The following is a 26,566-nucleotide window of genomic DNA, read 5'->3' as shown; positions in this document are numbered from 1 at the left end:
CAGGGTTGGTGAAAACGATGAACACCATTACAGTTAAGATGACTTCACCCTCCTTTGCATGACCCTGCTGTCTGCTAGGACAATAGTAGCCCAGGGAGAAGGGGAAAACTATGTCTGTGACCCTTAGGGTGTCAGAGCTCAGAAGTAATGTCCCCAACTGTTAGGGGCACCACTGAGCACAGGGCTGCCTATTCACACTTGTATACTTTTTCTTGCCACTAGATTTTGTAGTGATATTTTCTTTGTGTTTTAACAAACAAAGCTTCCTTGAAGATCAGACTGCAGTGCTAAGCCACTAGAGGCCAAGGAATGGTAGCACACTCATTTAATCCCAGGACTCTGAAGACAGACACAGAGGGATCTCTGTTAGTTCAAGGACCCTGGGCTACACGAGATTATCTGTCTAAAAGAGAAACAGAGCTGACCTTAAGGCAATGCCAGCACTTGGGTTCCCATGCCTTTAATCCCAGCACTAGGGAGGTGGACTGGTGGAGACGGGAGTGATATGGCTGGGCAGAGAGAGGAATACAAGGCAGGAGGAGACAGGAACGCAGTGCGGTCTGAAGCAGTCTGAGGTCAGCCTGAGGACAGGATCACCCTCTTGGCATGAGCAATGGTAAAGGTAAGAACGCTCTAGTGGCTGCCCTGCTTCTCTGATCTTCAGCATCAACCCCTATCCCTGACTCTGAGTTTTGAGTGTTAAGATCAACTGGAATCTGTGCTCCAGCAGTTACTTGTCCATTTTCTGCCACATCTGCAGTTTGATTTTCCCTGTTGCCAGGATGGCCTGCGAGGGTCCTCCTTCCAGGACTGACCTGTGAGCTCTGGGCTGCATTTCATAAGTGGACCCGAGTAGATCATATCACACGGTGAATAGACATCCTGTCCATCCTGTCCCTGAAGCCCATGACTTAAAACGAGGAAGACAATTTTTATTAATAATGAACATTAAACAACAATATAACAATGAAAACAACAACAAAGAATTAAATGAAATGGATGTGGACATCTTCCCTATATCGAGGAGCAGAGCTTCTGCGTGCAGGTGGAACTCCGTAGGTAATTTGCTTCTCTACACATCAGCATCAGGCAGCGGGACAACAGGCACAACTGCAGATGTGTGCCCTGCAGCTGACACATGAAGGATCACATCTGCTGAATCAGCTGTTGTGTATTCGAGCTGCTCTGGTCCATCCTCGGGCAGAGTTGGTCCTCCTATTGCCGAATCCGCGCTCTCGGTGTCCTCTGTGGGGATCAGGTCTCCCCATGGCCCTGCCACAGAAGGTGCTGTAGGACACAGCTTCTCTTGCATCTCTTTGGCATCCGGTATCAGGGCTAGTGATCTTGTTGCCCTGTAGAACCTACAATCTAAGGAAAGAAAGAGATGAACCATTAGTGGAGTCAGCCTGGCAGCTTCCAGGATGGGGTGGCCTTCCCAGAGGTGGCCTTGCGGATCACACAAGGCCTGATCATGTCACAGAATCCCCACTCCCCTCTCCCTACAACAAGACATATATCTGACTGGTGTCCTGTAGTTGCTTTTGGTCTTTTTGGTTTTTATTTTATTTTTTATTGACTCTTTGGTAGCCTACGACTACACTCCCAAATAAATACACGGAGATGTAGTACTTCTCATGAATGGAAGGCCTTAATGTAGCTTTTGTCCATTTGGCTTTCCTAACAAATTACCCTGTTTAAATGTTTTCCCTCTGGGCAATTACCTTTATTTATTCAATATATCCTTCTTTTTTAATATTACTTCGTGGACGGCTCTATGGCTGTGTGTTTGTGTGACTGTGTGGTGGTGTGCCTGTGTTAATGTGTGACTGTGTGGATGTATTACTGTGTGGTTGCATGGTTGTGTGTATGTGTGACGGTGTGACTGTACGGCTGTGTTACTGTCTGACTGTGTGACTGTGTGGTTGTGTGACTGTGTGGTTGTGTGACTGTGTGGCTGTGTGGCTGTGTGACTGTGTGCTTGTGTGACTGTGTGGGTGTATTACTGTGTGGTTGTATGGATGTGTGGATGTGTGACTGTGCGTCTGTGTGGATGTGTGAGTGTGTGGTTGGGTAGCTGTGTGACAGTATGGCTGTGTGGTTGTATGGTTGTGTGTATGTGTGACGGTGTGACTGTACGGCTGTGTTACTGTGTGACTGTGTGGTTGTGTGACTGTGTGGTTGTCTGACTGTGTGGCTGTGTGGCTGTGTGACTGTGTGCTTGTGTGACTGTGTGGGTGTATTACTGTGTGGTTGTATGGATGTGTGGATGTGTGACTGTGTGACTGTGTGGTGTGTGAGTGTGTGGTTGGGTAGCTGTGTGACAGTATGGCTGTGTGGCTGTGTTTGGCTCCTGGCATCCTCCTCTACTTCTCCTTTTCATTTTCTCGCTCCTTGCTCTCTTCCCTAGTTTTCTTCTCTTATCTATTCTCTCTTCCCGCCAGCCACACCAGTTTCTCTCTGATGACCACTCAGCTCCTTATTAGATCAATCAGGTGTTTCAGGCAGGCAAGGTAACAAGGCTTTACAGAGTTAAACAAATGCAACATGAAAGAAAAAACCCACATCTTTGCATCATTCAACATAAATTCCACAGCATAAACGAATGTAACACATCTTAAACTAATATTCCCCAGCAGTGTTCAACTCTACATCCAGGTCAAGGCTTCTGCAGAATTCCCTGGTGGAACGCAACACTGAAACTTCCTCCAGCCTTCCGAGGTACCTACTTCTGGCCTCGTCATCTTCCTCAAGCGTTTCCGTGGATTCCTCCCCCTCCAGCTGTGACAGGAGCCTCTGGACCTGCCGTTGGTAGAACTCAGGAGGCAAGAACTGATACAGGTACTTTATAAGATTTTTCAGGGTCATCCGATCCTGAGCCATCCTAAAATCGTCTGGCATTTTCTGCATCCAGTAGACAAGAAAGAGCAGAATGTCTCTGCAGGAAAGAGTGGGTTAGCAGGAAATAGAGTCAGAAGCACGGCTGGCCTCCCTTCACCAGCACAGCTGCGGGCCCTCGGATGAGGAAAAGGCTCCCCAGCCCATGTGCTCCTGGGTCTAATGTTGGGAGTGAGAACTCTATGGAGAGGGCCCCAGACTCTTGCTGAGCCTGGGAGGACAGAATGGGCAAACTGGACTGCGCTGTGGTGGGGACGGATTCCCCTCGGGCCCTTGAGCTTTGTCCTTCCTTCTGTTCCTCAGAACCAAGGCTATCTCTGGAGATCTCGATTTCTCCACCTGCATGTGAAATCTCTGCTACCATCCTCTATGGGGATGCCAAGAGGAAGGTGACCGCTAATGGCTTAAGTCCTCAAGCCGAGCCACCCCAGACCTCCCACTCTGCAGCTGGGCTCTTACCTCCCTCGTCACCAAAAGCCCACTCACCTCTTTCTCATGTAGTCTCCCAGAAACTCAGCATCGGGAGGTCCATACCTGTGGCATTTTATGAGGGTGTCACCGCTAACGTCATATGTCCCCAAGCCACCCAGAGATCTAGAGGGGGATCTTATATCCAGTATAGGAAAAGAAGCTAGGGAGTGGGTTGGCATGCAGGGGGCTCTTTGTACTCTTCTGACTTCCATGCTGAGGGCATGGGAATGAGCCTCTGGACACAGACCTTTAAGGTTATGAACTCAACAGGTGGAACCCAAGCTGCCCCTTTTCATGGTTTACAGGCTTTCCTTGGGCTCCTGCAGGGATCCTTTCTGGCTCCATTATTTTCCCATAAAACCTTATCCCTTAGAGCCTTCTTTGCAAATGGGCAAAAAGCCTTTGCTCGAGACTTAAGGAAAGAGTAGCATTTGACCCTACTTGGGTAAATATCACAAACTCGGTTCATCTCCTCGCCCTCAATCTATGTCATGTCAGTCAGAAGCAGCAGACAGGAGAATAACTCTACCAGGACACAATTGTACTTTTCCTAGGAGAGCACACAGCCCTGGAGAAGAGCAGTGTCCTCCTAAAACCAAAGCAGGAGGTGAGGGGGTCAGAATTCAGGTATAGCCACTCACATAATCACGCCCCGTATTAATTCCAGCACCTTCCCCGTGTTGGCGAATACGGGATAGATAGCAAGGAAATTATTCACAAAGTCGCAATCCCTCTTTCTCAGAGCTTTCGGGAGGTAGGCCACCACTTTCTCTATAAAGTCTGGCCTTCTGCGGTTATATTTGAGAGGTTGAAATATGCGCTCCAGGTCCTCTTGATCCTGAGGAATGACCAAGGAAGGAAGGAGTTCTAAATGTGGAAACTCTGAGAGGCATCAACAACCCATTACCACGCACTAAGTTGAAAAGTGGGCGTAGAGAATGGTCCCCAGTGTTCTCACAGGAAGCCATCCCCAGGCAGGGATTGCAGTGGATTAGGGGGACCAGAAAGGACTCCTGGTCCCAGCTGGCCTGTCTTACCTGGTCCTTCCTGGTCGAAGATGACCAGACATGTGTGATAAGACACACCAAACGTCCCCAAAGGTGGCCAAGGAGACCACCCTTGCCTTTTCTGCGGCCTGAGCCATGAGATTTCCTAAAACAGGAAAGCATCCTCACTCCTTGAGTGTCTCAGGACAAGTGAGTCAGCCTCAACTGTGAGGCTGCTGCCAGTCTCCATCTGGACCATTGTGAGGAAAGTGAGGTCACTTCCTGGGGCCTCCAGCCTGAGCCTCCTCCACATAGGCTTTCTCTAGCACTGGCCAGGGCTGCCAACTGCCCTCTTCTGCCTTAGCGTGTGTACGGTGTGTCACCGAGCTGTTCATATGCTCATAGCCCCTAGTTGTTGGAACTCTTTGGGGAAGGATTAAGACGTGTGGTCTTGTTGGAGTATGTGTGTCACTGGGAGTAAGCTCTGAGGTTTCAAAAGCCTGTGACGGGCCAAATCTCTTTCTCCCTGTCTCCTTTCTGTGGATGAGATGCTTATTGACACATATTCTTTACAGTATTATACAGAATAATCCCACCATCCTGAGAAGGCCCTCTGTGCTAGCCATCTTCTCAATTGGGTTGCAGGTGTTCCAATATGTTAGCCCAGAGGAGAACATTTCCCATTCAAACCAAGACACGCCATAGACCAACTGGATAAGCCAATGAGTTTACCAAAATCAGTTCCAGGAGCACGGGCGAAGGGTTACAGGAGCAGGGTCCCCTTGAAGACAGCTGTGTCTCTGCACAGACCATCACCTCCTGGGCGCTGACTCACAACAGCTGCGACTGTGGTGATCTTAGTGCACGTGCACACGGCCAGCCAGGGCAGGGTCGCTTTGCCACCAGCTGTCTAAACGTCTGTAACCTTGAGTGGGGTGGGGCATGAACCTGTGTCAGCTATAAGTGGAGCTGTGGAAAGCTTACCTAAGAGGTCAGGTGACAGAGGAGGAAAACCTCATACACATCTCAGCATCCCACTTGACATTTTGATTTTCACTTCTACCTGTTCTTTGGAGCCGGCTCCTTGGGAGCACCCTCTCCTCATTAACCCTTTCTTGCACTCAGAACTTTTGTTCTCCCAAGGACCAATGGTTCTTTTGCTGAGTATGGTGATGCACACCTGTAAGCCCCCCCATTTAGGGGACTGAGACTGAGACGGGAGATCTGGATGTCAAGGAAGGTGAACTCCAAGGCAGCCAGCACTGCATAGTGAGACCCTGTGTGGTCCGTGCACTTCAGAATCATTTTCTCTGTGGATTTCCATGCTCTTGCTTCAGCTCTGCTGAGCTTTCTTTCTGCTTGACAGTGAACACACTTTCCTGGCTGCAACTGCTTCAAGTGAGTTTTGATTTCAGTAATAACCTAGGGTCTCTCTCTGTCTCTGTCTCTCTCTGTCTCTCCCTCTCTCTCTGTCTCTCTCTGTCTCTCCCTCTCTCTCTGTCTCTCTCTGTCTCTCCCTCTGTCTCTGTCTCTCTGTCTCTCTCTGTCTGTCTCTCTGTCTGTCTCTCTGTCTCTGTCTCTCTCTCTGTCTCTCTGTCTCTCTCTCTCCCTCCCTCTCTCTCTCTTTCCTACACTAAAAACTCTCTCCCTTAACCATAGCAGAGAAGTCATGTGATCAGTTTATACAGATACTATTGCTGTTAGTTTCCTTTCTTCTCTCTGTGTGGTAGAAAGATTGATCACTTTTGAGTAAGAGCCATTCTAAGAAGATTACCTAAAAAGCCAGGACAGACACCAATCAGCACATGCACAAACTATAATACAGAAACATGAAAACACAAAGCAACACAATGTACCCCCAAAGATCAGAACTCCTGACCAAATCCAAAGATTTAGAGATTTTCAAAACACTGAATTAAAAAGTCTATTTTTTTGTTTGCTTGTTTGGTTGGTTGGTTGGCTGGCTGGCTGGTTGGTTGGTTGGTTGGTTGGTTGGTTGGTTGGTTTTTCGGTATTTTGAGACAGAATTTTTCTTTCTCTTGGAACCTGTCCTGGAACTAGCTTTGTAGATCCGGCTGGCCTCAAACTCACAGAAGTCTGCCTGCCTCTGCCTCCCAAGTGCTGGGATTAAAGGCGTGTGCCACCACCACCCAATGAGGAAGTCTACTTCCAAAAATGTTTGATGACTTCACAGAGACAAGAGAGTCACTCATGGGAAAGTTCCCCTTACTGATGAGCTATGGTTGCTAATAGAATCTGGGGGAGGGGAAGCCATTGTCTCCAACTGTGGATCTAATGATGAGGGCATCAAGCTCCATTGTATAGTTCCAACCCCAGGGCCATGCAGACAGCCCAGGAAAATCCACAGACTCACAAATCAAATAAGAAATGAGTGTGAGAAGGAGACCAGAAGAAAGCAGTTAAGAGAAAGGGCGGGCAAGAGAGGGTGGGGTGAGAGCAATCATAACACAGTATACACATGAGTGAGATTATCAAAGAACAAATTTAATTAATAAAAATTATTGGTGACTTCAAAAAGGAAATGGGTAAGTGAAAGAAAGAAGGAAATAAATTCAAGACGTCACTGAGGAAGTTGGCAACACACAAGAGGCAGTCTGCAACCCCGGTGCCAAATTCAGAAAAAAAGAAAGTGAGATGTGGGGCCAAAAAAAGGACAAAAATGTTGAAAATAAACTCACACACAAACATACAAAAAAAATAATGGAAATCCTCACCAACAGACTAAACCAAACATAAGAAAGAATATCAGGCATAGGGATCCGAAGAACTACTACGTTTGAACATTAATAAAAGAAAAATAAAACCAGTAACCACAGCTTCTAAGAACTCTGTGATGTGACTGAGAGAAAAATAAACAAACAAGAAACTGTTGGGTAGAAGGCTCTTGTAATTAAAAGGAATCTGAGGGCATAAAGAAATCTGTTCAATGCAATTAAGGAAGAAATGCTCTCTAATCTGGAAATCTCCTATCCAAGCATAGGAAAAAGCAGTTAAGACTCCAAACATACAAACATACATGACAAGAATCTCTCCATAGCACATTATAACGATGAGGCCATGAAACAAAGAAACAATATTAAAAGATGCAAGAGAAAAACAACAAGAAGAAACCTAATTCTCATAGAAAAGCAACTCCATGACACCAGCTCGACCTCTAAGCTCAACCTGAGAAACCTCTCTTAGACAAAAGAGGGTCTAATGATGCATTCTACGCCCTGAAAGTAAATAAATGCCAACCAAGAAACTGTATCCACTAACATTATCTTCCAAAATTGATGGAAAAATAAAAGCATTCCAGATGAGCAGAGATGCAAGCCATAATGATCAAGACAACATTGTAGAAGATACTTATGGCAATCTACCCACAGAGGAGGAAGCCAGAGTGAAGAGCAGAGGAACCAGAAGGAACTAAGAAAGAACCAATCATGGCCAACTCAATAAACCAGCAAGTCCCTAAAGCAAAGAAGGGTCTAAAGAAATGCACATAAAATAAAACCTATAGCCAATCAGGTAAGTAAGCAACAAAATGATGGGAATTAGTAAATACCTCTCAAAAATAATCATGAATGTTGATGATCTAAATTCTCTAATTAAATAATACTGACTGGATTGAAAAATAGGATCCCATTATTTCCTGTCCACAATAAATATTTCCTGTGCACTCATTGGTACAGATACTCACAGGCTGAAAATACCAGGATGCAAATGACATACCTAACAATGTTAGGTAAAAATCAGCTGCATCAGGCAGAAGAGGCATTGGAGAAACAACTCATAAATAGCACTTCCTGCTCTTCCAGATCACCTGAGTTCAGTTCCTTCATAACTGTAACTCCAGCTCCAGTGGGTCTCTTCTGGCTTCCTCCAGGGTCATTGCACCCAAATTCACCTACCCATACACAGACACACATATATGCACAAATAAAGAGATAAAAGTAATTTTTAATTGGGAAGAAGAGATAAAGAAGGTAATTGTTCCTAAGGAGAATGATCCATTAAGAATATGTGACAATTTTAAACACACTTGCATCAAATATCCTGAAATAAACACAGTTGGTCAGATAAGTTCAAAGTGGGTAGGATTGGGTGATGCCAGTACTCATTTGTGATCAAAAGATAAATCATTTAGACGAAGACAGAAAAAAAAAACTGACCAAGAAACTTCTGAGTTAAAAACTGCACTATAGATCAACAGGACTTTAGATGTATCTGTAGATTACCCCATCACAAAGCTATAGAAGACACTTTTCAGCTCTGAACTTCTGCTAAGTTGATAATAAATACAGAAAGCAAGCTTTAAAATACAAAAATAATGTCTTTTAAAAAAACCTTGTCATAATGGAATTTATATAAATGAAATTGCATGCACTGAACAGTTGTGTAGAGATTACAGAATACGCTCTTAAATACTGAACGTGCCACTGAAGGACTTGAAAATTCAAAGCCTTGGAGTCAAACAGACATGAAATGACAACTTAGAAGCCTGAGGAGGAAACGCAAAGACAATTCTACAATGGAGGCCATAGCTTTGAGTGTTGATATTAAAATACTGATAAATAGTAAATGTAAATAATAGAATAAAAATAAGAGGGAGAAGAAAGCGAGAAAGTCACCCACAACACCAATTTCCATCCACACCCCCCCTACATGCACCCGTGCACACACACATGCACACCCTACACATTCATGCACACACACACATGCACACTAGAAGTAAGGCTTTAACTAGTTAAAACAGGAGCAAAAGCAATAGAAAGCAAAAGCAACAAGAACCATAAACAAATGGAGAGAAAGCTTATAGGCTACAGAGTTTAAATGCTCTTAATACACATGAAAGACATTGTTTGATTTTAAAATAATGTATAACCATGTGGTGGTGGCACGACTTTAATCCCAGCACCCAAGGAGGCAGAAGCAGGTAGATCTCTGTGAGTTTGAGGCCAGCCTGGTCTACAGAATGAGTTTCAGGACAGCTAGAGCTACACAGAGAAACCCTCTCTCAAAAAACCAAAAGAAAAAAAGTGTAGACAATAAACTTTTGTTTAAAATCAAATTTTGAACAACTCAATTTTAGTACAAATAGAAGGTAATCAACTAATTATTGTTAAGTATTCTTCTCTGGTTATCAAAGTTACAAACATTTAGAAAGAAAATGGCACAAATTGCTGTAATTGTGTTGGTCAGCTAGCATTCCCTACACTGTTATCTATTAAACGGTCTTTAACTCCCTGTTTTGCTGTGTTCTTTAAAAGGAGCCATTTGTACTGCAGAGAATCTATACAAGGATCTATTTAGAAAATTTGAGAATATATTTATGTATCACTGTACGGGATAGTTTAACATCACCTTGACACAAGCTGAAGTCATCTGAGAGGAAGGGACATCAGTTGAGAAAATGCCTCCAGAAGGACAGGCTGCAAGTGAGTCTGTAAGGCATTTCCTTAATAATGATTGACAGGGGAGGTCCCAGCCCATTGTATGTGGTGTCATCCCAGGGCTGGTGGTCCTAGGTTCAATAAGAAAGGAGGCTGAGCAAGCCAGGGGAAGCAAGTAAGCAGCTCCCCTCCATGGCCTCTGCATCAGTTCCTGCCTCCAGGATCCTGCCCTGCTTGAGCTCCTGTCCTGACTTTTTCAGTGATGAACTGTGATGTGGAAGTGCAAGCCAAATAAACCCTTCCTCCCCAGCTTGTTTTCTGTCATGGTGTTTCATTGCAGCAATAGTAACACTAAGATAATCATTATATTCAGTGTATAATGATCTAGAGCTATAAAATAACAAAAAACTTAAAAGTTAGAATAATTAACTTCTGTGTTTGTGCAATGTCAACTTATTTTGGATCGCTAAAGTTTTGAAGATTATACAACGGACAGAGAAAGCCAACTTCTGCAAATTGTCCTCTTATTTCCATGTGCATGTCTTGGCATACACATGCCCCATCCCCTCAAATAGATGATGATGATGATGATGATGATGATGATGATGATGATGATGATTTTATATCTAGATAGATAGATAGATGATAGATTAGATAGATAATAAATAAATAGTTTTTATTACTAAATGTTTTTGTTTTATTTCGTGTGTGTGTGGGGGGGGGGGTTACTGCATGTCTTGCCTGTGCACTACATGCATGCAGTGCTCACGGAGGTCAAAGAGGTCCACAGATCCTCTGGGCCTAGAGTGAGGGGTGTTGTTAGCAGCCCTATGGATGGAACTGAACCCAGGTCCTCTGCAAGAGCACCACGTGCTCTTAACTGCTGAGCCCTTCTATCCAGTCCCAGTATTGAAGAGTTTTGAAAAATAAGTCCCCCCAGGAACGGCAAAATGGCTCAGCAGATAAAGATACTGCTGCTAAGCCCGATGACCAGAGTTCCGTCACCAGCATACACACAGTGGAAGGAGAGGAAAAAATCTCAACTAATTCTCCTCTGACCTCCAGCCATAGTATGCTGTGGCATGCATACACACACACACACACACACACACACACACACACACACACACACACATACACACACGCATACACACACACACAATCAGAGAGAGAGAGAGACTAAATAATATGTGATTAAAAAAATAAATATCCTAACAGAGAAAAGAAGACCTGACAGATTTACATCCAAGTTCTACCAAACCTTTAAAGAACTAACAACTGAAGCTCTAACTATTCCACATGCCCGACAGGGACTCAGGCACCAGCGGATGGCTGCACACCCATGCACATATGGGCAGCACTAACTGGACTTAGTGACTTATCAACAAAAAAAAGAAAGAGAGAGAGAAAGACATGAAGTTGGAGAGGCATGCTGAGAGTAACATTGGATGGGAGAAATGTGGTAGATATGATCATATTTGATTGCACAGATATATGAAATACTCAAAGAATAATTTAAAATTTTAAAAATAGAAAGGAAGAAATGGCAGCAAACCAACTCTATGATGCCTACTGCTCTGAGATCAAAACCAAACAGGGACACAGTAAAACAGAGAATCTATAGACCAGTCTCAGCCAGAAAGAGACTTGGGGCAGGGCACTCACCCGACTCAGTGAGTAAGAACTTTTGCTGTGCAGGCACCAGAGTTCAAATCCCTAGGACCTGTGTAAGAAGATGGGTATAGGAGGGTGTACCTGTAACCCAGCACTTGGGGTCCCTGGGACTCGCTGGTCACCAACATAGCTCCAACTCTGTCTCAAGGGAATTAAATGGAGACAGAGCAGGACACCAAACAGCCTCCTTTGTTCCCTGTGTGTGCATCAGAACACACGTGTGCCTGTACCACACTTACACAACATCCCTTCACAACAGGAGTCCTCAGAAAGCTAAGAACAGAAGGAGCGTGTAGCAATATCCTAACAGTTATACACGACACGCCAGGGCCAACATTATACTAATGGGGAGGAATTAAAATGTTTCCTTTAAAGTCAGGAATGAAACCAGGGTTCCCACTGTCTATACCGTTATCCAGCATAGGATGTGGAAGTCTTAGCTAGAGCAATAAGGCAAGAGAAAAAATAAAGGTGATAAAAATTGGAAAGGAGAATGTGAAATAATTGCAAATTGTAGATGATATGATTTTATACTTAAAAAAACTTTAAGAACTCCATCGGAAATACTTAGTTAGATCTGATAGGCACTTTCAGCAGTGACAGGATAGAATACCAATACACAATAATAGTAACACATACACCAATCCCAAACACACTAAGATAACACCAAGGGGACTCACTTTCCATATTCGTCGTCGCCCCTAATATTTACTTGTCATTCTGGGGTGATACCAGACTCTGCCATGTTACCTTCCTCTGGTCATGCTCTGGTATTCCACCCTTGACCTGCGAGTTAAATTTTAGCTGTGTTCTCCTGAGCAGTGGAACCACCCTTGAAAATGAGGGCCTGAGTCTTGTTTCTTGTGGGAGGCGGTGTGTGTTTCCCCTCAGATTTCGGGTGACGTGAAAGCTCTGAAGAGTTCTGGGAGGGGGGACCTTGTTAATCCAGGGACTGACTCTATTTTGGCCGTTGTTAGAATGATGGCTGTCTTTTCAGCCCTGCCAATCCAGATTTGCTGTGTTGCTCTCAACTGTCATTCGGCTTTTCTCAGCCCTCACTGGATCTGGAAGGAGCCTCGACCCACAGCACTGGCAAGTTTGTAGTGTGGAGCTGCGGGCAGCTTCCCACCACCTGGCTCCCAGCCACCGGCTAGCTTTACCCGAAATAACAACACACAAATTGTATTCTTTTAAACACTGCCTGGCCCATTATTTTCAGCCTCTTACTCACATCTTGACTAACCCATATCTAATAATCTGTGTAACACCACGAATGGTGTCTTACCTGGAAAGATTCAGCACATCTGACCTGGTGGCTGGCTTCATCGAATCTCTCTCTCTCTCAGGAGAGGCACGGCGGTCTGTCTAACTTAGGAGAGGCGTAGCATCTGACCAAGCCATCTACCTCACTTCCTTCTTCCTGTTCTGTCTACTCCGCCCACCTAAGGACTGGCCAATCAAATGGGCCAGGCAGTTTCTTTATTAGCCAATGGGAGTCCTCTATCACAAGTTGGTGTATCTGTTACTTGCAGCAGAAATGCTCCTCCAGCAACTACATTATTAGTGCCAGGGTCCACATATCCATCCAGAAAACATACATGGCCAAGGTGGGCAAGGTCACGGACAGTTTTAATGTCCAGTTTCAAACTTTTGCTACCTGGGAGCCATTCCCAGGGTGGGTGAGTCTGATTGGCTAGGACTGATAGCATTGTCTCAAAGAACCTCTGGCCAGAGAAAATGGAGGAATATTTTTCATAATAAACAATGAGAAACCAGCCTCCAAATAAGAGGTGTTTATTCTCTTATCACAGGATGACAGAATAGTATACAGATTGCTCCATTAGTTTCCCTAGCATGGCTCCACAGTTAGCTAGAGAGAAAGCTGCCGTATAGAAAAGACTGTAAACTCCAACTTGATGTGGCGATTTCTACCAAGAGCGGCTCTAGAGCAGCAGTACAGCCTGGCCTTCTAGCGTACCTACTTTATAACCCCTGGATGCTGGAGCCAGTTTCTGCTGAATGAGCCGCCAGCAATCCTGAAACTTCTTCCCCTATTGTTATCCCTGTTTTTCTTTTGTCCTGAACTTGTCCTTGAATGGCTCCACTCCTTTCTCCCGGTACCGCTTCCTCACAATCTCTGGAAACTTCGGGAAAGCCTAGAAGCTGTCCCTGCCAGAGAGCGTTTATGTCTCCGTGATTAGGCTGCCTACGGAGTAACACGCTTTATCTTGGGGGTAGCTGGTAGGAAGTCATGAGTCATAAAAATTCCAGCTTCCAAATCGGTTTACTTCACAGCCTCTCGGGGCTGTCATCACAAGGAAAGTAGGAAGAGGGATCTTCCATCCTTTTGATCCACCTTGAACTTGGAAGGAGTTTTAGCCACAAACCAGAGAGTGGCTTCACGCAGTTTCCAGACTGAAGACTGTTGCGTGGTGACACACACATGGCATTGATGAATCCTGAGTCTGGCGTTTCCTGCAAGTCGCTTACAATTGATTGCTGGATTTTACAGGCCGGACTTGGCTACTCACAGAAACAGCGTCCTGGGCTCTGGAGAACTTTGCCTCATGTCTGTCCAACTTCCCCTTTACTATTTATTTTTATGCCGTTTTCCAGACCCTTCTCTTTTGTATTTGGTGATTTTCCAGGCTCCGTGATTATCCAAAGGAATTAACAGATAACCCAAGGCAGCAACTCCATGGCTCCAGACTGGAAGTCCTGTCATCGCGCCGGAGAATACAGAACTGTGTGGCCGCTCCTTTCTTGACGCCATCCAACAAGAGGTGAAATCCAGTGGTTGTTAACGGTCAGGAAGCTGTCAGGGCCAGGGCTTTTGACAGAATAACTGCTTCTTGGCAAAGTTTTGCTACCTAGAAAAAGAGGAACTCTATACTCTCTTGGTAAGTTTACTGCAGTAAAGGGAAGTTTATTAAATGCTTGGACACTGGTTTTGCCTTTCTTCTCAATCAGTCCAATATGTGCAGCTCAGACAACATTTCCTTTCTTTTGCTTTACATAACTCATTTAAGATTTATAAATTTCCTGGGCCAAAATTTTGTGGCCTATTTAAACTCCTTTTCTACTCAGCCACTCAACTTCCATCTTCACTCTCTTCAAAATGAGAACCAGTGGGCAAAGATGGCGGCTCTTCAGTGGTAGCTGTCCCTCTAATATTCTCGAGAGATGGTTCAAAATGGAAGCAATAGATCCATGAACTAATGGTTGCTCAATTGCTTCATTTTGGCATAGTAAGCATGCTAAGCATTTAGTGCAGTAGTCTGCAACCTGCCTAATGCTGCAACCCTTTAATACAGCTGCTACTTCCTAATGCTGCAACCCTTTAATGCAGCTGCTACTTCCTAATGCTGCAATTCTTTAATGCAGCTGCTACTTTGTAATTGTCATTTTGCTACTGTTAGGAATCATAACATATCTGTTTCCTAGTGGTCTTAGGTGACCCCTATGGAGGGGTTATGACCCACAGGCTGAGAACCATTGCTTTCAGCCCTTCAGCATAGCTTCTTTCTATACGATACAGCCGGAGTACGTGGGAAAGGGGCATCCAAATTTACACATCCTTCCAACCACGATTCCAGAAGGGTTGACACTAGGGGCATGCAATTTTGACCTGAAGTCAGAGAAGAAAGGAAGAAATAGATGAGACAGAAACATGTGGAAAAAGGCAGGAGTGTTTTCCGAGCACTTTAACTATGAGACCTACAGTGTGATAAATTCACAATCGGCACCGTGAGCTGATTCCATCTGGACTCGGAAATTGGACTTTCTAAATCGACTCTTCCCATCCCCATGTAGGTATGTAGGTGTACAAATCTCTCTCTCTGTCTCTCTCTGTCTCTCTGTCTGTCTGTCTGTCTCTCTCTCTGTGCGTGTGTGTGTGAAAGAGAGAGAGAGAGAGAGAGAGAGAGAGAGAGAGAGAGAGAGAGAGAGAGAAAGAGAGAGAGGGCCAAGAGGACAACCTTAGCCAAGAAGTCAACCTCAGAAACATCATCTGTCTTCTTCGCGACAGGGTCTAGGCCTGGAGATCACCAACTAAGCCACACTGTCTGGCCAGTGAGCCTCAGGGATTCTCCCGTGTCTGCCTCCCTGATGTTGTATTGGAAGCCCAGTATTTTTACGTGGCTGCTGCAGATCACAGTCAGGTTCTCATGCTTGTGTGGCCAGAATGTTAAGGAACGAGCTGTGCCCCAAGATACTCCACTCTTGACTCCACTTCTTCCCAGCTGTGATGAACTGGACAAGCTACCAAATCAATTTCTGCCTCAGTTTCTTTACCTTACATGGTTTCTGTGAGGATTAAATAAATAACTCTGGTAAAGAGCATAGAACAGAGGCTAATGAGGCAACAACAAACAAGCCACCTACTTTTCTTGATTATCACATTTAACCAATTAACACAGAACTAAGAGAGGCTATTTTTCTCTATATGACATGGACTGGTGATTAACTTCCTCAGTGTTCATTGAGTACCCTTTAAATGTAATATTTTTACTAATTTTTGGGAATTTCATACACACATAGAATGTGTGTTGATCATATTCACTACAGAGTCCTCTAAGGTCATCCTTCATCACCCGAGTTCACGTCATCCAGCCCAGGTACTGATGGGTCTGAAAGCATCCCTTGGAGTATGGTTGACCTACCTGCCAGGAGACACGCCTTGAAAGAAAGCTGACTCTCCCTCTCCTCGAAAGTCATCAGCTGTGCATAGCTCTTCAGTTAGGGGTGGGAGCTCATGAGCCACCTCTCTCCTCCATTCTGGAAGTTGATGGTCTTGATTTTGTATGTTCTCGTTCAGGCAACGGTAGCCACCGCGAGACCATGAGTTCAGGCAGCCATCAGTCCGTGTCTGGAAGACACTTTCTTTCCGGTCCTCTCCAAGCTATGGCTCTTAACATTTTCCCATCTCCTCTTCATCAGAGGTCCTCAAGTCTTAGGAAAGAAAGCAACGTAGATGCCCCACGTGTGGCTGAACACTGCGCAGACAGTGTTTTCTGTGCATGCACTGTGCTATATAAAGTGCACATCCCACTGCGGTGCTTGGTCCTTCCAAAAGCCATCCATCTTTCCTACACGCTCAACCTCAGGGACTCGGTAAAACTTTTGCAATCACAGCCTACACCAGTGAACCGGTGTAGGTCTCTAAGTTCCTGTAGCAGCGGAATAGGGGCATATATTCATTTGATTTTTTTTTCTTCAGAATAGACCCAGTGAGCTTTAAATGCTACAACAAAGGAGCTGGCAAGGGGACTCAGTGGGAAAAGGCACTTGCCACCAAGCCTGGTGACTTGCGTGTAATTCCTCGGACCCTCATGATGGAAGAAAGGAACTGACTCGCAATGGCTTCCCTCTCACCTCCACGGTAAACTGTGGTGTGCGCATGCCCACATGCGTGCACACACATATCAGTGAGTAAGGAAATAAGTGTGGTAAAACTGCAGTGGTCTGAGCACATTCCCCCCCCCCAGAGTGTCTGATTTGATTTACTTGGAGTGAAGGCCAGACACCAGGACTTTTAAAATTCTGCTCATATAATTTTCATAGGAAACCACGTCTCTGCGCATTGAAAGAGCTGCAAAGTCATCAATACAGCTCGGAGCGGCCCTAAGGGGAGATGGGGTGTGGAGAGTTCCCATAACTAAGTCGCCAGAGCTCAGAAGGTAAGAGGGGAACCTGAGATGAAATTACGAGGACCGACTTTGAGAGCCCTCCTCCACCCCTTCTGGCCTCCCTTCTGTCTGTCTGAAGACGCTCACAGACGTCCGCTCCCTCTGTATTTTTTTTCTCTAGTCTGTGCCATTCTCTGCTCCCTCTGTATTTTTTCTCTAGTCTGTGCCATTCTGGCTAGGGTGAGATGGATTCTCAAAGCTGTCTCAGTTTATGTCTCCTCATGGCTAGGGATGCAAAGCGTGGTTTTCAGTGTTTGTTGGCTATTTGTAATTCTTCCTGTGAGGACCACCTATTCAGTTCACACACACAGTTACCAACCAGATGATCTGGGTGAGCTGGGAATTTAATTTTTGTCATTATTTATATATTCTAGAGAGCAATCCTATCCGATGAAGAGCAGGCAAGGATCCCTCACAATCTATGGCTACCTCTTCAATCTACCGATCATTTCCTTTGCTGTAAGAAGGCTTTTTTTTTTTTAATTTCTTGTAATCTCATTGGTCAATTCTTGGAGTTATTTCTTGTGCTTTTGGAGTCTGTTTCAGATGTGAAGTCCTTGCCTATGCCTGTATCTGCTTATATTTTCTTCTAGTTTGTTCAAGGACTGGAAGGAAGACAATGATAAAGAAATAAAAGATCTCACAGGGATGGTACAAATGACAGAGCAATGATTCAAATACATGTGCCACGAGAGCCGAGGGGTGACCATGTGTAGAGAAAGGAGGAGCAGCAAGGGGAGGGCAGAGGAGAAGAGAGGGCAGCCAGGGAGGAAGTAAATAACGAAGTATGTTGACATATGCTTATGAAAATGCCGGAATGAATCCAATTGCTTTGTATGTTAATTAAAATAATAACAAAGTGGTGAGCAGACATTTTTCAAGCAAAATAAACAAAGATGCCCCATTTCTATCTAACCCTGCCATGACGTGTCCTCAGAGGACCTAAGGCAACACAACTAACAAACATAATCTGATTGTCATTTGGGAAAGATCACTCTGTATGTGTGAGAATGGCTAGAGGCATACCAGAGAGAATCTGGGAGGACCAGACAAGAGGCCATGCCAGGAACCAGGCAAGAGTTAGTGCAGGGTTCCAGCAGGCTGTGTTAACCCCTGGCTCGCAGACAGCAGACAGCAGATTGTGTGGTAGATCCAGCTGGGATTCTTATATTTTACCATAGGATCTCTTGTTCAGGAAGTGCCCACAGTATATCTACAGCGCTTCCCCTCCCCAGCTAAATGACATCAGAGAAATGATCGGACGCCGTGGAATCCGGGACAGTTTCCTTCAGCTAGTTTGGGAGCGTTGTACACTTCGGATCACGTGCAAGATATTAGCACCATGAGATTTTTCTCAAAGGCAGAGACTGTAGTGTTGCTGGTTCTATGGCTGTAATCCCAGGCCATCCAGCATGTTTCTCTGCTAACATCGTATCCCAAGGCCTCGATAGCCAGCTTCCAAACTTGCTTGCAGAAATGTGGCCTGCACAATGAGCCAAAAACATCTTCTCAGTTTCCTGCGTAGACTCAGCCACCTCGGTTTTAAAAAGCAAACCTGGAATTGTAAGTAAATGTTTCCTTAGAGTCCAGTTAACGTAAGAGTCCTAGCCCCTCTCAGATCCATTTAACCAAGGCACGGGGCCCCTCATACTGTCCAACTTGTGAGTGAAATCGTTAGGTGACAAAAAGTGGATTTTCAACAGGAATTTGTTTCATCTGTAGGTCGGCGCAAATGAAATTTGTTGAACTGCTGAAAACCCTAATTTATGCTTAATTTAGGGTTTTCTAGGTAAGGATTTTTATTCTCTTTTCTAGGAAAAAAAATCTAACACCATCTTTGATTCTTAAAGATAACAGCAGCGCTGGATTTAACTTTTTAATTTTTTTTCTTTTTTGAAATTTCCCCCCTCATATAATATCCTGATTATGGTTTCCACTCCTCTAAGATCCTTCCTCTCTCCCGTCCTTTCTGTCTCTCATTAGAAAACAAACAGGCTCTATGGGATGATACTAAAATCATCATTTATGCCCTGGCCATGCCCAAGCACGTACATCCTGATTATGGCGGCTCTCCAGTCGTTCCTATCCTGGGCAGTCCTAGATGCTTGTGTTATCGTCACACCCAAGGTTCCACAGTCTTCCCTTATGCTGTCCTTCCTCTTCGCCTTCTCCCATGCACTCCTCCAAGCAGTGCTGTTTTTCGGATATCTGCCGTCACTCATTCTCATAACAGGGTCGCAGTATCTCAAGCTCCATTGCCATATCCTATATTTTTACTTCCTTCTATAGATAGAGATGTTTCTTTATGCCTATCTCTTTGTGTGACACCTAGAGTGACGTCAAGAGGCAGATAGGGATGGCGGGGGCTGCATTCCAGACACTAGACAAGGTTTGGTCACCAAGAGACAGAGCGACAACCACAAAATTACAAGTCTGTGAGACTCTTGTCTTGAGCCGCCTTCTTTACAACTCCGAAACCTGGACAACGAAACACTCCTCAGAACAGTGGCTGAATGTGTTTGAGATGGCGTGTCTTAGAATATTAAAATAAGATTAAACAAAAACACAATGGAATTGGGCAAAACAATCAGAGGGAAAAGAGCCCAAGAGAATTTACAAGAAACTGAGACCTACTTGTTCCTACACTCAGGAATCCCATAAAAACACTAAATTGGAATCCCTAATAAATACACAAAGGACCTATAGGGTAAAAAGAGACAAAAAGAAAAGATAGATAGATAGATAGATAGATAGATAGATAGATAGATATAGATATAGATATAGATATGCATATATATATAATATAAAAGCAAAATAATAAGATATTTTTTAATAAGGAGGGGCTCTGATAGGACATTATGAGACATGCAACCTCCAAAGATTCCCTTTAGTTTGTTACCTGTTGCTAGCTACTGCTGGACCTGTGACCTGTACTTAAGATGTTTGCCCAGTGAGATTCCCGTGGAGAAAGCTTATTTTTCATTTGCAGGTAATTCTGTATTGGAGAAGCTTCTGTGTTAGAGATGGGACACGTGTCCACTTCTCCTTTCTGCTCCAGGACCCTACCTGGTGTAGACCCACGCAGATCCTGTGCACGCTGCCTCAGTCTCTGTGAGTTCACGTGTTCCTCGAGCCTGTTGATTTAGACGCCTTGTTCTCCGCGTGTCTTCCAGCCCCTCTGGCTCTTTCACTTCTTCAGCTTCCTCTTCTGAAGGGTCACCTGAGCCCGGAGAGGAGGGATTCGATGAAGACCCCATGTGGGACTGAGCATCCAAGGTCTCTCCCTCTCTCTGCATAATGTCCCATCTGCTGCAGGAGGATGGCTGAGCAGAGCACTGATCTATGCATACAGCAGAATGCCATCAGGAGGCATTTCATTGTTACCTTTTTAAGATTTTACCCTGCATCCCTGGGCTATCCAGTCTTAGTCTCCAGCAGTGTCCATTATGGGTTCCATCTCATGGAGTGGGTCTGCGGAGAGAAGGAAACAAGGCGACAATCTTAACCCCGATGTCTCGCAGTAAGCTGACGAGTTTCTTATTCTTCTCAGAGTAGATTTAAGAGCAGAAAGTGAGTTTGCCCTTTCATCCTTCCACATTTATAGGAAGACAGCATCCTAAGTCACTTTTCTACGACCAAGCAAGAAGCAAATACAATGTGTGTGTATGTGTGGGGACCAGGGGTTCGGGTATCACTCCTCATCTTGAGGTTTTGTTGTTTGGTTATGTTGGTTTTTAAATACAGGGTCATGGGGTCTCTTACTAGCCGGCAGCTCCCTGATTAGGCTAAGCCACTGAGCCCCAGGGATTCCCCTGCCTCTGCCTTTCTAGCCTTGAGATTGCAAACAGGTGCCCCCATACCTCACCTGGCAGTACCTAATGGTGACCAGCTCTAAGGAGGTGTGAAGGAAACGCCTTTGCATCCTGCTGGCATGTTCATCTCTCTAGGAACCCTACAGGCAGGCCTTCAGTGCCAGGTTGGGACTGCTAAAGCAGCTACCAACTATTATGGATTGAACTACACAGACTGTATAGTGCAAGCCAATCTAATAACACCCATTTGTAATATACACTTATTGCATCCATTCTACAGATGCAGCAGGTTAATATACACGCCAGAGAGAAAAAAAACCACTCAAGGAATTAGAAAAAAAAAAAAACTTAATGGCGCCCATCCAGTTCTGGCTGCGGCCAACCCACACAGAAATTCTTCTTTGAGGCTTATCCAGACTTTGAGTTATATATAACATTTGGCACACACTGTCACCTGTCAATTTCTTCTGGGTCCCAGGCCTGAGTTACACTCTGAGCAATTAAACGTGTCCCACAGAGACACAAACTGCAAACTTAGCCACTTGGGAGATTTAAGAAGCAGAGATGCCAACTGGGTTACGTCTAAACCTGACATAAGTGGGGACCAGGATACCGTCACTGTTACTCTTCAAGTAGACCAGTGTCGCTCTTTGGGGTATCTGTCACCCAGAGTCATCCTGCCTGGCTGGAAGAATTATATTCCTTGTCATAGGAGAAGCAGGACTTAGCCGTGACATTACCCGGTGTCCTCCCTCTGAACATCCCAGAGAGGCGCGCTCTTTGCCTTTGGGATAGGGCCTAACTGGCCCAGTCTCTGGGGATGAACCTTAACAAAAGCATATCGTCAGTGAGTCTGAACTTCAGCTGTGTTGGTTGAAGGACAGAATTTTTTTCCTCCCTACCAGTTTGGTAAGTATGACATCTACCGTTGAGGAGAGGCAGGGAGGGCTCCTTTGGCTAAATTTTACATTGTGAACTTAATATTTCCTAAGCAAGTTTAGTAGACCCTTTTAAAATTTTTCCTTTAGTTTTCTTTTATTGAAAATAGATTCTTTTCTCATACAATATATCCTGATTATAGTTTCCCCTCCTTCCTCTTCTCCAGGTTCCTCCCTCCTCCCTTCTTTCTCCCCCCACTCCAGATCCACTCCTTCTCTATCTCTCATTAGAAAGTACAGGCTTCTAAGAGATGACAACCAAGCATAGACTATAATAAGATGAAGTATAAACTGTCATATTGAAGTTGGACACAGCAACACAACAGGAGGAAAAGAGCCCCGTGAACAGGCACAGAGTCAGGGGCACAGTCATCTTCACATCAGAGGTCCCGTAAAATAAGCTAATAGCTGGAACCCACAGGGAGGGAACCTGGTGCGGAACCATGTAGGGAGGCCTGTGCTTGCTGCTTCATTCTCTATGAGTTCATAAGCACCTTGCTTAGTTGACTCAGAGGGTCTTGTTCTCCTTGTTCTCCATCCCTTCTGGTTCTTACAATCGTTCCACCTCCTCTTCTGCAGGAATCCCCGAGCTCTGAGGTGGGGGGGGGGGAGGGATTTGATGGAGACCTCCAATTTAGACTCTCTCCCATAATTTCTAGCCCTGGGTCTCTGCACCCGCTTCCATCTGCAGCTGGAGGAAGCCTCCCCGATGTTGACTGGATAAAGCAGTTTGCAGAATATCACTAGGAGTCATCTTATTGGGTTTTTGTTTTGTTTTGTTTTGTTTTTAATTTCGGTTTTTTGATTGTTTTGTTTTGTATTTTGTTTTACCATAGATCTCTGGGCTACCTAGTCTCTGGATCTTAATTACCCAAGCAGTGTCAGGAGTGGGGTCCTTCTCATGGATCAGGCCTTAGATGGGACATTGGTTGGCTACTCCCCATGTTCTGTGCCACCATTGCCTTGGCATATTTTGCAGGAAGGAAGTAAATCTTTCCTTATATCTCTTAAGCACCCCCAGTTTCTCCTATATCCCTGTTCCTATGGAGAACCCTAGCTAATTCATATAGCAAACACTTGGCTGAGTAAGCTATCCCCCCTGGTCTAGTAAATACCACAAGCTCATATTCTCTATCTGACAAACAGATTTTTAGTCCTGGCGTGGTAACCCAGACAGGGAGAGCCCCTCAGACTCTGAACACAAGAGCCTCAGACCAGGCAATAGGGTAGCAGGGGCTTCCATCTTCAGATGCAATGAGGGGTTTTTATTTCTCTGAATTCCTTTAGCCCACCCACAGGGTGCTGAGCAAAGCGGAAGGACTGGAGGCTCTCTTCAAAAGGTGCTTCCGGAGAGGTTTAAGAGACAATAAGAAAATAATTTGTTAGTGTGTAAGTCAGCTGACATGGCTTTTGATCAGTCAGACAAGACAGTTCTGCCCACGGGGGATCAAACTTGGGTTTTTTGTTGTTGTTGTTGTTGTTGTTCCAAAGACTAACACCAGCAGATAGAAATCAAAGGAGGTGTTCTTTCAATAAAGGAAATTCCAGGGAAGATGCTGGGGCTTAATTAAAATATAAACCTTTGTTTGCGGCTTTTTCTTCCTTTTGCAAGAGGAAGTGTACCGGAGGACTGCATGTCCCGGCTGGTGAGCCACAGGTCTCCAGCAAGCGGGGATCTGTCTACATTGCGGCACGTCTCAGGGAAGGCTTGGAGGGCATCCCACCTGGAGCCCCACCTGCCTTGACTCTCATCACACACCCTCATCATAACATAATGAGTGTTATTACTTCCTCGTGTGGCCCGTGGGCTTGCTTAATTAAAGAATGGAAAGGTACAGAGGTCCAACCTTTTGCTTTTAATTAATCAAAAGATGTGTTTTCCATCTTTGTGTTGCCAGGCAGCGAAGTATTTAGTCTGCCTTCCAAGACTAAGAAGAGTTTGGTGAAAGAGTTCAGCTGTTCCTTTGAGGTTGCGTAGCCGGCACAGCAGAGGAGTGGCTGTCCTTTTCCTTTGATAGTTCCAATCAGTGGTAATGGCCACACAGATGCCTACAATACGATAGTATTTGCAGAAAAAAAAAAAAATCAAAGGTTGCCCCATGACAGCGAGTCAGTGTAAGTCTTCACGTTTATTTCTTGGATATTTACCCAAGCATTCAATCCCAGAATGGAGCAGCTGGTCATGCCGACGTCTGTGTTTTCTTTGACATATTAGACTTTGCTATTGTTTGAAAAGTTCATACATGCGTTTAATGTGTTTGATTAAATATACCCCCATTCCGTCCCAAATCCATGTGCTCTTCTCGGAAAGCCCATGGAGTCTGCTGGTGCTGCCAGTCTGAGCAGGGGTAAGCCATCTAGTGGAGTATCATGTAGATTGCCTCTCAGGGCTTCCATCCCAGAAGAAAACTCACCCTTCCTCTCCCAGAAGCCATCAATTGCCAACAGCTTCTCAGATATGGGTGAGGGCTTCTGGACCCCTTCCCCATTTATGCTGGGATTTTATCTGGCTCAATCTTGCATGAGTCCTGTGTATACAGCCACAGTTGCTAAGAGCTCATATGGGCAACTGTCTGGAAAATATGACCTCTGACCCTTATAATCTCTTTGCATCCTCTTCCATAACAGTTCCTGAGTGTTGGGAGAGGTGTGACATATCTGTTGCATTTTTGAGATGAGCATGCCACAATCTCTTATCTCTGCATGCTGATCAATTGTTGCATCTCCACATTAAACCACCATCTACTACAAAAAGAAGCTCCTCTTAGGAGGGTTGAAAGACAGATGCGTTGATCTATGGGTACAAAGATAAAAACTTGGGAGCAGTCTCTTACTATGTCAGTTTAGCAGAATAATAGTGGCAGCTTCTTCCCTAAGGCCCAAGACCCAGATATCCACGGGCTCTTGACCCAGTTCATGGTATCGAGCATGAGTCCTGTCTTGTGGAACAAGACATAAATCCAATCTGAAAGTGACTGGTAATGCCCATAACATCCATGCCACTGTTGTACTTGTTGGGTGTATCTTGCCAAGCCAGTTGCCATGACATCTTAGTTTGAATAGGAACTTTAAACTTCACAGTGGCCATCCCTTCTCCATATGGATAAATATGTTAATATTTATAAAATAAGATTAAAAAGTTCCATATATGAAAAAGGAATGCTGGGAAGCAACACAGATATTTGGTTCAACCTCTGTGTTTGGTGTTTGGGTCAACAAGAAAGCTGTTTGGTTTCTGAAGAGCTGCGTCACCGAATACCCCTCCCCTAGGGGACTCTGATGCCTGCTGTTGATCTGTAGGTTTGGCTGTTTTATCGGAACTTTTTGTTATTGTAAGTTTGAGGTAATAATAAGTCACAACAGTGTCTTGAGATGTCTGGAACAAATGTAATTTTGCATCAAAGTATTATGTGATTTCTATTGGTGACAGCCAACTAGCCCACTCACACTCCGCAGTAGGTGTCTGTGTCAACAGCCCAAACTCTCACCTCTCCTGTGTTTTCAACTTTTGCTTTTGTTCATTTGTTTTCAGAATTTCATTTTTTTTTAGAGTAACTTTAGCTTCCTAGCACTTCTGGAAGGTAAATATCACATATTCCCCGTACCCTTTCTTCCATACACATACAGCTTCGCCATTAGCAACACCTTCCATTGGGGCATAGATTTGGCACATCTCCAGAGTTCAATCACATGAACATTTCATTATCCTTGTGTACTCCCTAGTCCATCGTCTACGCTAGGATTCGATCCTGGTGCTCTGGGAGATGGATGTGGACCAGTGCCTGAGCCTGCATCATAGAATCCTACAGAGTCCTTTCCTTGTCCTGAAAATCCTCTGTACTGTGACACCCTCTTTACCCACTGACAACTACTGAACTTTCTATTGTCTCTGTGTTGTAATTGTTGCTTTTGCCATGATGGATTTCACTTTCTGACTATGCAATTTCTCCCACAAAATACAAAATGTCCTCTTCCACCCTCAAGGTCCATAGTCAGCCTGTGACTTGCTCTGGCCAGAAGAATTTGGGTAGCAGTGAGCATGTGACAGTACTGAACCCAGACCTTTAGATACCTTGAGTGCTTTCAAACTCTCAGTATGCTTCCCTTTCCTTGAGAAAAGTGTATCCATACTAACCCACTGGTCTAAGGAGAATGGAAAACACTTGATAGAAAACTGGCTGGCGGATCTACAAAACCATAGCAAAAGGCAAAGTCAGCCAGCTGAGCTCACTCTGCATGAGACAACCCACCAATGCTTGCCGGAGATCAGTCCCACTATTCCAGCTGACCTATAGGAAGACACATGGTTGTGTGCATTGAGACTTCTGTGGGTCTTTAAACGTAACATCAGCTAACAGATGACTGAATTTGTAAGTTAAACAAATGTTCAATTTCAGTTAGGCCCTTTGCAGTCTGGCCACAAGTCCACAATTATCAGTGATTTCCCAGCCAAACTTCTGATCCTCACTATCCTCCAGTCAGGAAACTCACAGCTCAAACATTTAGGCTCTGGGCCAGTTTGTCTGAAATGTTTTCAATTTTATTCATTCCATGTACCCAAACACCAATAAACTAAATTGTCCATACATAAAAACAAGATCTAGAAATACTCTGGTCTCATGGTAGTAATTTTCTCATCTTGGTTGGTCACTCGGGCTATTCTTGTTGTTGGCAGAAGTCACAATATAAGGGCACACCCTTATTTTG

Source organism: Arvicola amphibius, chromosome 17, assembly GCF_903992535.2.
Source record: "Arvicola amphibius chromosome 17, mArvAmp1.2, whole genome shotgun sequence".
NCBI lineage: Eukaryota > Metazoa > Chordata > Mammalia > Rodentia > Cricetidae > Arvicola > Arvicola amphibius.
This window is presented reverse-complemented; position numbering follows the sequence as displayed.